We start from the raw sequence: 10,388 nt of genomic DNA, 5'->3' as shown, positions 1-10,388 counted from the left end.
CATAGTTTTACATAGTTCCTATAATTACATGCACATCTTCCATAGCAATTTTAATGATACCTGGCAGTATGAAGGTGATGAATGCCTCAGGAAAAAACAACAATGTATGGATAAGTAATGCATTGCTAGAACACAGACCACCAGCTTTGAGGCCACTGCATTATCCAAGCTACATTCTCCCAGTGGAGTTCCCACTGTGCAAAAGGATTTTCAGGGAAAGCTCTGTGCAGCCTCAGCAAACTTCATCGTCTTAGAAATGACACTTCTGTCTGAACACTTTGCAAATGAAAGAAAGCAGGAAACAGTCTCAGATGTTTTGCTTACCTGGTACATTATGGTTAGTTTTGCCCTTTTTTCTGCATTTTCAGATGTGCAATCAGTTTCTTTGGAAGTTTTGTGGCTTTTTCAAGATGCTATTTATAACTGCTCAGGGTTGTGAAAGCAGAGGATTTATCAGAGAACACAGAGGCTGATGTAAAACTATTTGCAGATCACAGCATTGGGTAGAGGGACAGTGGAAATGCCTTTTTTTCTACTGCAACATGTAGATTTCAGATCTGCAGAGGACACAGAGCATTGTGAAAGGACACTGTAAAAGCATGGAATGTAAAGAGCTGTACATGTAATGCATGGTATGGATCACATCATCTATTAAAAGTCACAGCCTCTATAAATAGATCAGATCTTGAAGCTGAGGTAAACAGTCACCCATGGCTATTGTGTGGACATGGGTCAGATGTTAACAGCCAGGGAGAGCTCAGATCTGTTTAGCTGTGGTTTAGCTGTTCAGCTCTGCCCTGCAGCAGGGAGAGGCTGTGGGTCCCTTTCTGCCGTTATTTCTGTGATTCAAAAAGCTACATGTAAATATTCCATGTTGAACTCGAAAAGCCATCAGGAGAAAGATAATGGCTGTGACCAGACCCTTCATAGCTGACATACTTGTTTTTGTTAGCATAACTACAGCAAAGCTAAAATTAAGTCAGTGATGCAGAGCTCTAGTTGAAAGAAAATCTCAGTCTTACAGTTATTTCCTGTATTAGTGAATGATAATGGAATAAAGATGGAAATGAATGCACTTACATAAAAGAGAGAAAATAGACGCTTAAGAGAAATACTGCCATTTTGTCGGTTTACCTACTTACCATACCAGCAGGAACATGGACTATAAAAGCAGCACTGCTAATTCCTTCATTGCTTGGGTTCTCAGGTTCTACAAAATAAGCTTGTCATTGAGTAGTTATTACCTATAACTGCTTACATATCGTTGAGGAAAACAGCAGTCACATTGGACTAATATGTCAGTAGAAGCACAGACTACTGTAATGTCCATACAAATAATAGTGTAAGATGTAACAAGCAATTGTTGTTGTTTGCTAACATTTATGAGTCAATAAACATTAAGATGACTGGCACCCAGTGCTACGCCCCATAGAATATCTTACCAAAAGTGGACAACATGGACAACACAGAAATAATATCTGCAAAATAAGGTGTCTTATGATACAAGACACACTCCTAATGCTGAAGAGGGCTTGACTGGACTTGTACCTTCATGGAAAATCCATTAAAGCTCCTGTATATAGGAATATTTGACTAATCTGAATGACACTCCGAAGTGCAGTGTTTGAACATTATTTATCCTCCTGCATGGATACTCTTACTCAGAATGAAAGTAGGTTAATGTAATTTCTTCTCTTAGGGCTGGATTCAAGCAGGGATTTAGCAGTGTATAGCCTGAGTTATCACAAAGCCTCTGTCCCAAGAGTAAGGAGCATTACCTGCTAGACAGGGCTATCTTTCATTTGACACTTAGGACTGAAAAGATTTGGACTCCTTATAATTTGGACCATTTGTTTTAAAAGTACTTGTCCTGGTTAAATTCCAAGTAGCAGTAAGAAAGAACCTAAGGAAGAGGGGAAAGGGACGTGGAAGGCATGAAGGATGTCCTCTTGTGAAGACTGTAGATATCCCGAATTTAATTCTCTGCTTAAACATTGATTTCCTTTGTCACCTTGACACATCAGAGTTTCCGTCTCCTTTCATTGGAGTTTAAAGAAAAGAGAATGATTGGTGACTGAGGGATGGGGAATAAGTGTACTTTTCAGAGAGCAATCCTATGATGGCATCTTCAAGAATGTCAGGTTTTCAGAGGTTCTGTTGGGGGAGAAAAATAAGGACCTGAGAGAGCTGGGAGGCTGAGCTGTGTGAGAGGGCAGTGCAGAGATGACAGTGAAAGTGGAAGGAAGAAAAAAGACTAATGAAGACAAGTATATAGACTATATTAGGGATAGAGAGAAAAAGTCTTCAGAGGAGAAAAGACTATAGAAGTTGACAGGTGACTGCTTGAGGTCCTAAATGATATTAGAGTTCTTCCAGTGGGTGTGCTGTATCTGTCTCTTCCTCTGCCTTTTGTAGCTCTGGAACTAATTTTACAGATTAAATAAAGTACTTTGTCGACTCGGTGTGTCTGGCACTGAATTTGTAAATCCATCCTTTCTATTTCAGTCAGGCATGACTGGGTGAACAACCTCTATAACTAAAAGAAGTGACATGAATAATTCTTCCTTGAAATAAGGTCAATGTTATCCTCATGTGACTTGAGCTGTGTGGAAGGAACAAAGACCTACATCAACCGTGTGCTATTAGCAACACTGGGTGCAGACATATTTTGTCATAAGTCTCAGCTAATAATTAAAGAGTGATTACAATTATGTCAGTTTTTACAAGAACCACAGTATTCTTCACAGAAATGTATTTCAGCATCAAATTCACCTTGGGGTGAAAGAAATTTTGTCATTACAAAGCAATTTTTGTGTTATGCCCAAAGCTCTGCATTCATAGTGCACATGTACTAAAAAAGTAGCTAGTATTCATATTCTGCCTGGTCTTTGTCATCATAAAGCCTAATCTTTTCTGTCACATTAGAATGCAGTTTATGGAATTTTTTTTTTTGGTTTTCTGTTCCTTTATGTACTTCTGATTTCCCATTTCAGTATATAACATTACTGATTTGAACTACTATTGTTAGCTACCTTTGCTACACATATGATATTTTAAATTAGAAAAAAAAATGGTAATGGTTGGTGCAGCTTGCTGCTGTTTTCAGATAGCATCAGAAGGAAATTTTTAAAAAAGTATGCAATCTTAATCTATCTTAATTTAGTGTGGAAAGCTTATTTTGTCCTTACCACAAAAAGAAATGGACAATTCTGTAGATTATTTTTTCTACAGAATGATAGAATAACACCAGTGGCCATAAAATAGCAAAATGGAATATGTCTTGCTAGTAGAAAATGACAATATCTTTACCAAAATGAACTTGCATAGCTTCTTATTTGATTGTTAAAAGTATCCTGCATAATATAGTAAGTATCCTCTATAGAAATGCTTAAATTCCCAGTTTCACTGCCATCTTATACTTTTGCTTATCTGTCAATAGGGGTTCACATTCAGCACCATGTCTACCTAAATCTAGTTAGAGAAAGGAATAAAGCAGGTGTATTACATTGGAAAACCTACATTATTTTCTTCTCATCTTCCTTATTTAACTGTAACCATTTTCAACCGAAATTAAATAACACAGGTAAGAAAACTTGTCTTTCTCATATATACCGATTTTTCAGTTCGATGTGTAATATTAAATCCATGCTATGCAACTTTTATCAAAATACCACCAGCTTCAAAACCATAGGACTTTAAAAACAGCTTGTGGAAAGCTTATAATCTACTACTGAATCATCATGAAAATTCTCTCTGCCATACAATCCCATTTGTTTAACATGGAGAAATGGTATCTAAGAGTTTTTTTACCAACTGATGTTTTGCTTTGACTCTTTCAAAATCTGCAGTTCTTAGCCCAATTCTTTGCCCTAGCTGAGTTTTTGGTGCAGGACTTTGTATACGGGAGAAAAATCCCTTTTCTGTTTACTGCCCAGTCTGCATGGGTGATGAGTCAATCTGGATCCCAGCCCCAGGACTTGCAGGGGCTGCCCTTGACTGCAGGGGCTATGGCTGGAGTTGAGGATGGTGATGGAGCAAGTGCGTAAGGAGCACGCCTTCCGTTGCCCAGAATAGAGTTGGGTGACTCACAAAAGCAAAATCACAAATAACCTATGGGGATCACAAAGTCTGACTAAATTTTCATATTCCAAAATGTTTAGGACAAGCCCCTTTGCCAGGCCTGTGAACTGCCTGCTGCCAGTTGTGAGCAGCAGTGGGAGGCCGGCTGCTCTGTGCCCTGGAGCGCTACACTGCAGTGATCTCAAACCAGAGGGTGCAATCCTTCCCTCCCTCCTTCTCTGAGGAGCTGGGGTAAAGCAAGCAGGCAAGATCTGCGTTAGCCTCAGTGGCTTCAATATTTAAGTGGTTTGGCTGACACTGTTGACTGTTTTTTGTACAGAGGAGACTATTACCAGGTAGCAGCCAGAGGGAGGGAGGAGAATGTTATGGATAGGAATCTGCCTGGGGTTCACAAGACAGTGCTATTTTTGAAAGTGCTATCCCCTTCCACCAATGCTCATTAACATATTCAAATGTTATGTTAAATACATATAAGGCATCATGTGCCCTTGCAAGAGAGATCAGAAAATAATATTCTGTACTACAGGTTTAGTGAACCTTCTCAGGTTACCCAAGAGAAGACATCTAAAATATCAGCTAGTCTGGCAAAGGTGTGGAGTAATTAGTGCTGCTGTATTATAGGAAACACTTTCTGTAACTGCCATATTATCTGGCAGTTACATGTTAACATCATTGTATTTGACTATTCTAGTGAGTTTACCAAGGTTGGGTAAAAGAAAGCAGAGGAAGATATGGGTTTATATCTTTTGCTGATTTTAGAATACTTGTTGATAAACTGTTTTCATTATTGTAATCTGGCACAGGTCATAGAAGAGTGTATTTGAGTAATCTTTTTTCTTTATTATTGATTTAACTGTCTTTTGCCCTGGTTGCATAAATACAGCTTAAAATAATTATTTTTACATTCTATTTCCCAGTGGTGGCCAGCTATTCCCAGTGACAGTAATTACTTTTTTATTTTTTAAGTCTAGCAGATTGTACAACTCTGGTTTTACTTCACAGTCTTTCTAGACATAGCTGTAGCCATTAACAACATATTTCAGGTCTTGTATTCTACAGGCACAGAATTCTGGCCAAACTCATCAGTCATTTCAGTGATGTGGGAATATGACCAAAAGGCAATTTCTTATCCATTGAAAATAGGTCAGGAGATTAAACAGGGTTGAACAAAGGCAGAGAACAATTAACGTGGGTTGGAAAGTAAATCCTAAATATAACAATTTATAAAACTAAATTAAAGTGGGAGATATTTGATTTTAGGGAGCTACAATGATCTAGATCCTTTGCACCTTTTGATTTATATAAGCCAGTTTACATAAACTGGCTCCCTTGAAGATGTGGAAATTAAATTTATACATAAGTTCTGTTTTTCTGAAGAATTAGGTGAATGTACTTTTCCTTAAAGCCAGTGGTCCTTTTAAACACCACTCCTTCTTCTGGTGACAGATAATATTTTAGTGATTGGAGAATTAGAAATTAAAAACTGAGTTAATGTCTTTTTCTTTCTTACCCAAGCTACTGCTCTGCTAAACAAATTGTTCTGCATTTTCCAGGGTCCTGCCTCCAGGGTCCAATGCAGGGAAGTCAAAAATGGAACTTGCACACCCTAACTGTATTTAGACTGGTTTTCCAGAAAAAAAGCGAGTCTGATCTCTGAATTTAACCTCACATCTAAACAATACAACATACTGAAACCATTAGTTCTTTAGTGCTAAACTTAGCGATGATGAATTCCCTAGATGATTTTTGCATTCCAGGGCTGCTACTGCACAATATTCATGGGGACGTGTGGAAGATTCAAGATGCTTAACAAACATATACATATACATATACACATACACATACACATACATATACATATACATATACATATACATATACATATACATATACATATACATATACATATACATATACATATACATATATATATATATATATATATAAAATTACATTATTTCCCAAACTGCTTGGTGAACTAACATTCTCTTCTAACATCACTGATTAGGTCTTGAAAAATTCTGTGGTGTCACAGATGTTACTACAGAGGAAACCACACTGGCAAGCAAAGAGAAAATAGTAACAGTGCTTCTGTTAATTTAACAGAATAGAAAGCTTAACCCTTTTAGTGTTAGAACAGGACCTGATGCTTTATGTTAAATGTTTTCATTCATTTCAAGGTGTTAGTACTTTTCCCCTGAAAAGAGGCTTGTCAGAAACTGGCTGGACGTTTCCCATAGGCTCCATTTCATTCTGTCCCCAAGGCCAAATGCCACCATATCAAAAGGTGGATCTTTGATTAGTAGAAGGACACTAGATTGCAGGTTCTTTGGAGTGATCTGGCTTCAGACTCTACTGATAAAACTCAGAGCAAAGTCTAGCTCCACAGACCAGAGGGAGAAAAACACCTATGTTACAAGTAAAACGTAGTCATGCAATAAATAAATATATGCAAGCAATACTGGTGGCTACCACAAGTTTATTTCACCACCTCAGGACCTACTCAGTCCTGTCAGTTCTCAGAATCACAGAAGCATGGAAGTGTTGAGGGTAGAAGGGACCTTTGGAGGTCATCTGGTCCAACCTCCTGCTCAAGCAGGGCCACCTAGAGCAGGTTGCCCAGGAACATGTCCAGACAAATTTTGAATATCTCCAAGGATGGAGACTCCATAGCCTCTCTGGGCAATCTGTGCCAGTGCTTAGTCGCCCTCACAGTAAAAAAGTGTTTCCTGATGTTCAGATGGACCCTCCTATGTTTCAGTTTGTGCCCACCACCTCTGGTCCTGGAACTGGACACCACTGAAAAGAGCAGGGTTCTGTCCCCTGTGCACCTTCCCTTCAGGTATTTGTATACATTGATGAGATCCCCTCGAGCCTTATCTTCTTCAGGCTAAACAGCCCTAGCTCTCTCAGACATTCCTCATAGGAGAGATGCTCCAGTCTATCAACTTTGTGGCCCTTTGTTGGACTGTTTCCAGCATGTCCATGTCTCCCTTGTACTGGGGAGCCCAAAACAGGATGCCATACTCCAGGTGTGGCCTCATCAGTGCTGAGTAGAGGAGAAGGATCACCTCCTATTGCCTTCCTCTTCTGTTTTCTTCCTTAAACTAGGATCAAGGCACTGTACTTTCCAACATCTTTGCCCCAATTTGGTGAAAGATGTTTACTCTTATAAAAAAATAGAATAACCTTTTCTTGTCAAACTCCTGGGAAAATAATGATTTAATAGCTGTAGCTTGACATCTGGAGCTGCCTATTAGAAGTATCTACTCTGCCCACAGGTGTAGGAGAAAACACTGAATTTTCACACTGGTGCTTTGTATTTTAGTCCCTAGCTTTGGTCAAGACAGAGGACATTGGAAAGTTTCTAACACTTATTTATGTACTTCAAAGAATAGAAAATTTGTTTCTGCATTTGGTAAATTATTCCCTTTGCTGTACCCTTTATTGCTAATCTGAAATTGAAGATTTGGCCTCTAGCCCTTGGATTGTTTTGTATGTTTGTATACCAAATTAAAGACTTTTCCCCTTGTGAAGTTACAGTCTCCTTAGTCTCATTGTAAAGCAGGTTTTCTGCCATTTCTATCATTCTCTTTAAGAACCGCTGAAACTTTTTTTACATTTTCTTTTAAAATATAGACACTGGGCTGTACTATTCCAGTTATGGTCTGGCTGCTGTTGCGTATGGTGGCATCAGATATATCTGTATTAGCACAAGCCACATATTAACGTCTCTCTTTCTGAATCTACCCAAATGTCAGCCAAAATTGCAACTGATGAGGCACAAGGTGGTTGATTTTGCTCACCCAAAAAATGTTATTGGTGGGGTGGCTGACTGAGCCCCCTTGTCATGTCCCAGCTCTTCTCTCTGCATGACAGTGTGGAAGTATACCTTACATGAATAATCCGTATCCTCCATCTCACCCACTGCAGCTGTGCCTCATTAGAAAAGTCATCAGTGTGACCATGCTGTGCATCAGGGTGCTGCAAACAGCTGGGACTCCCCCAGACCAGGCAGGGCAAGGCCTCCCATATAGGACAATCCCACCTTGGGTACTATTCTTTGTCATCCTCACACACCTTTCAGAGAGAGAACTGGGAGCTAATAGCTCCCATGTTGTAGCAGGTCACTGGGAATGCCTTGGTGCCATCAGCCCCAGGCTGGAGGAGACCATTAGGCAAATCAGGAAATATTTGGCAGAGCTATTAGTAAGGATTTCTCCCTTCCCCAATCACTTAGTTGATATTAATGATGCTGATCCAGATACTAGCTGTCCCTGCCTGTCTTGACTTCCCCAGGCTGATGAAATGCAGTGGTCTCTTCCTGATAGACTACCTCTCCTATTTGTTTTTTGGTACATAAAAGTTGAGAAGTTCACTTTTATCAGGTGGATGTACTGCCATTTTGGGTGAGGATGGGGAATGCAGTACTAACTGATTTTGAGAGTAGGTGTTCGGGATGATATTCCTTGTCCAGTGATTGTAAGGCTGCACCCTGGTGTTTACCTCTACTGTCTCTATTGTTCATCTCCTGTCTATTGTTATGGTTATCACTTACAATAAAAGGACATTGATTTACACAACACTTGAACTTTATTAACAAGGTATTGTTGTGGGATGATGAAGTCAATTGAGAGCTCCATAGGAGGAAGAGATGACTTGATAGAGTGTGATGTATGTATGGGCTGGTGGCAGTGGCTTGCTTGCCTTCAGTTCTGTAGCTCTGGGATTATATTTCCTGTGGTTGCCAGCATATTCCCTACTATTGTTTCCAGTAGTTCTGTCTTGTGTTTTCTTGTCTGGATTGCATTCAGCTGAATGTCTTTCAGTACTTCTTTGCCATTCCCAGAAGGATGGCCATACTAGATTGGAGCAGAAGTCCAGTTACTTACCATCCTCCTTGTTGTAGCAGTAGATGCTCCAGGAAAGTCCATAATAATAAGACACTTCTGGAGGGATGCTTTAGCAGGTACACCATCCTAACTTCCCACAGCCAACACCACAGGATTCCCTGCTTCTGTTGGTATTTTGTTGGCCTCTGGACATAAGGTCACAAAATACACCCTCACTACTCTTCTTTTTTCCCTATGGTTCAAACATTCACCAGAAATTTTGCAGAGGTGTAGAAAGGTATTGCAGAAATTTGCTCCTTGAGGTCACAGGTGAACTGAAAAAACAACAGATAATTATTTCTAGTCCTTTTATTTGCCCACTTAAAAACATATATTTAAACCTTAATTAGAGTCTTGAAGCAAACACTCCATTTAAGGCCTTGGGTGCTCAGTATTTTTTTTCCCTACTGTGCAAGATCAGCATCTTGTAATACTTGGGAATACCTGGGAATACTGAAGTAAAGGGATAGGGAAGGGTAAGCAGAGGAAGTATTTAATGAAGGATGTTAAACTATTCCAGAACGCTTGAGGGAATATCTTTCAAAAGGGATCCTTAAGTGGCGTGAGACAAGCTGGGAAATATGCAGCCAATATCTTTTACAGCCTTCTGAAAAGGCTGGTGAAATAATATGAGGAGTGTTTTCCTTTCTTGCCACATTCAGTTTCTTCTGTGCTGTGCTTGCAAAGTGTTAAGCATCCTGTAAAATATTGCCTTTAAATACATGAATACTATCAAGTTTCTATGGCTATAAGCCATGGACCTGAGTGTGGCTACCTCCAATGACATTTTATAAGCTTCTCCCAAGTGATGTCTCTGGCTCCCTCCCCTCCTCTGCCTCTCCAGTGGTGGCTCGTCACCATGTGTCTGCACTGGGAGATCAGAGCAGACCCTTGGTGGCCATGGAAAGCTCCTTAGAGCACCATAACATTACATAACATTGCTGCTCCTTTCTACCACCTAAATAAATACTGCCATTATACATTCTTCTTTTGTCACATGGCAAGATATGCAGAACATAACCTGAAATTTTCATGGCACAACCCACTACTCAGGTCTGTGTCTGAACAAAAAAGGTGGGTTTCTGATACACCCAAGGAAAGTTTATGTATCTGTGACTAAGTTTGTAGCAGAGAAAAAAAAAAAAAATCCTGTTCTAGTTCAAACCCATATATATTAGCTGGGAAAGAATGTAATTGAATTTCTGTAAGCTTAGATGTTTTCTACCTTACTTGCTTATGTGAGCATCATGTTTCATATCACACGTTCATTCATGTTGTGTGTACCTATCTTATCATTTACTCCTCTACTTTTCTATATGATGGCATTACAGTAAATTAGTTTTGTCATGCAAATACTGCATAATACATTTCATATGGTTTAAATATGTTTCATTAATGGATTGAATCGCATGCCTT

The sequence above is a fragment of the Tyto alba genome, unplaced genomic scaffold (genome assembly GCF_018691265.1).
Source record: "Tyto alba isolate M040663 unplaced genomic scaffold, T.alba_DEE_v4.0 Super-Scaffold_18, whole genome shotgun sequence".
NCBI lineage: Eukaryota > Metazoa > Chordata > Aves > Strigiformes > Tytonidae > Tyto > Tyto alba.
The sequence above is the reverse complement of the archived record's forward strand: the minus strand, read 5'-3'. Positions refer to the sequence as shown.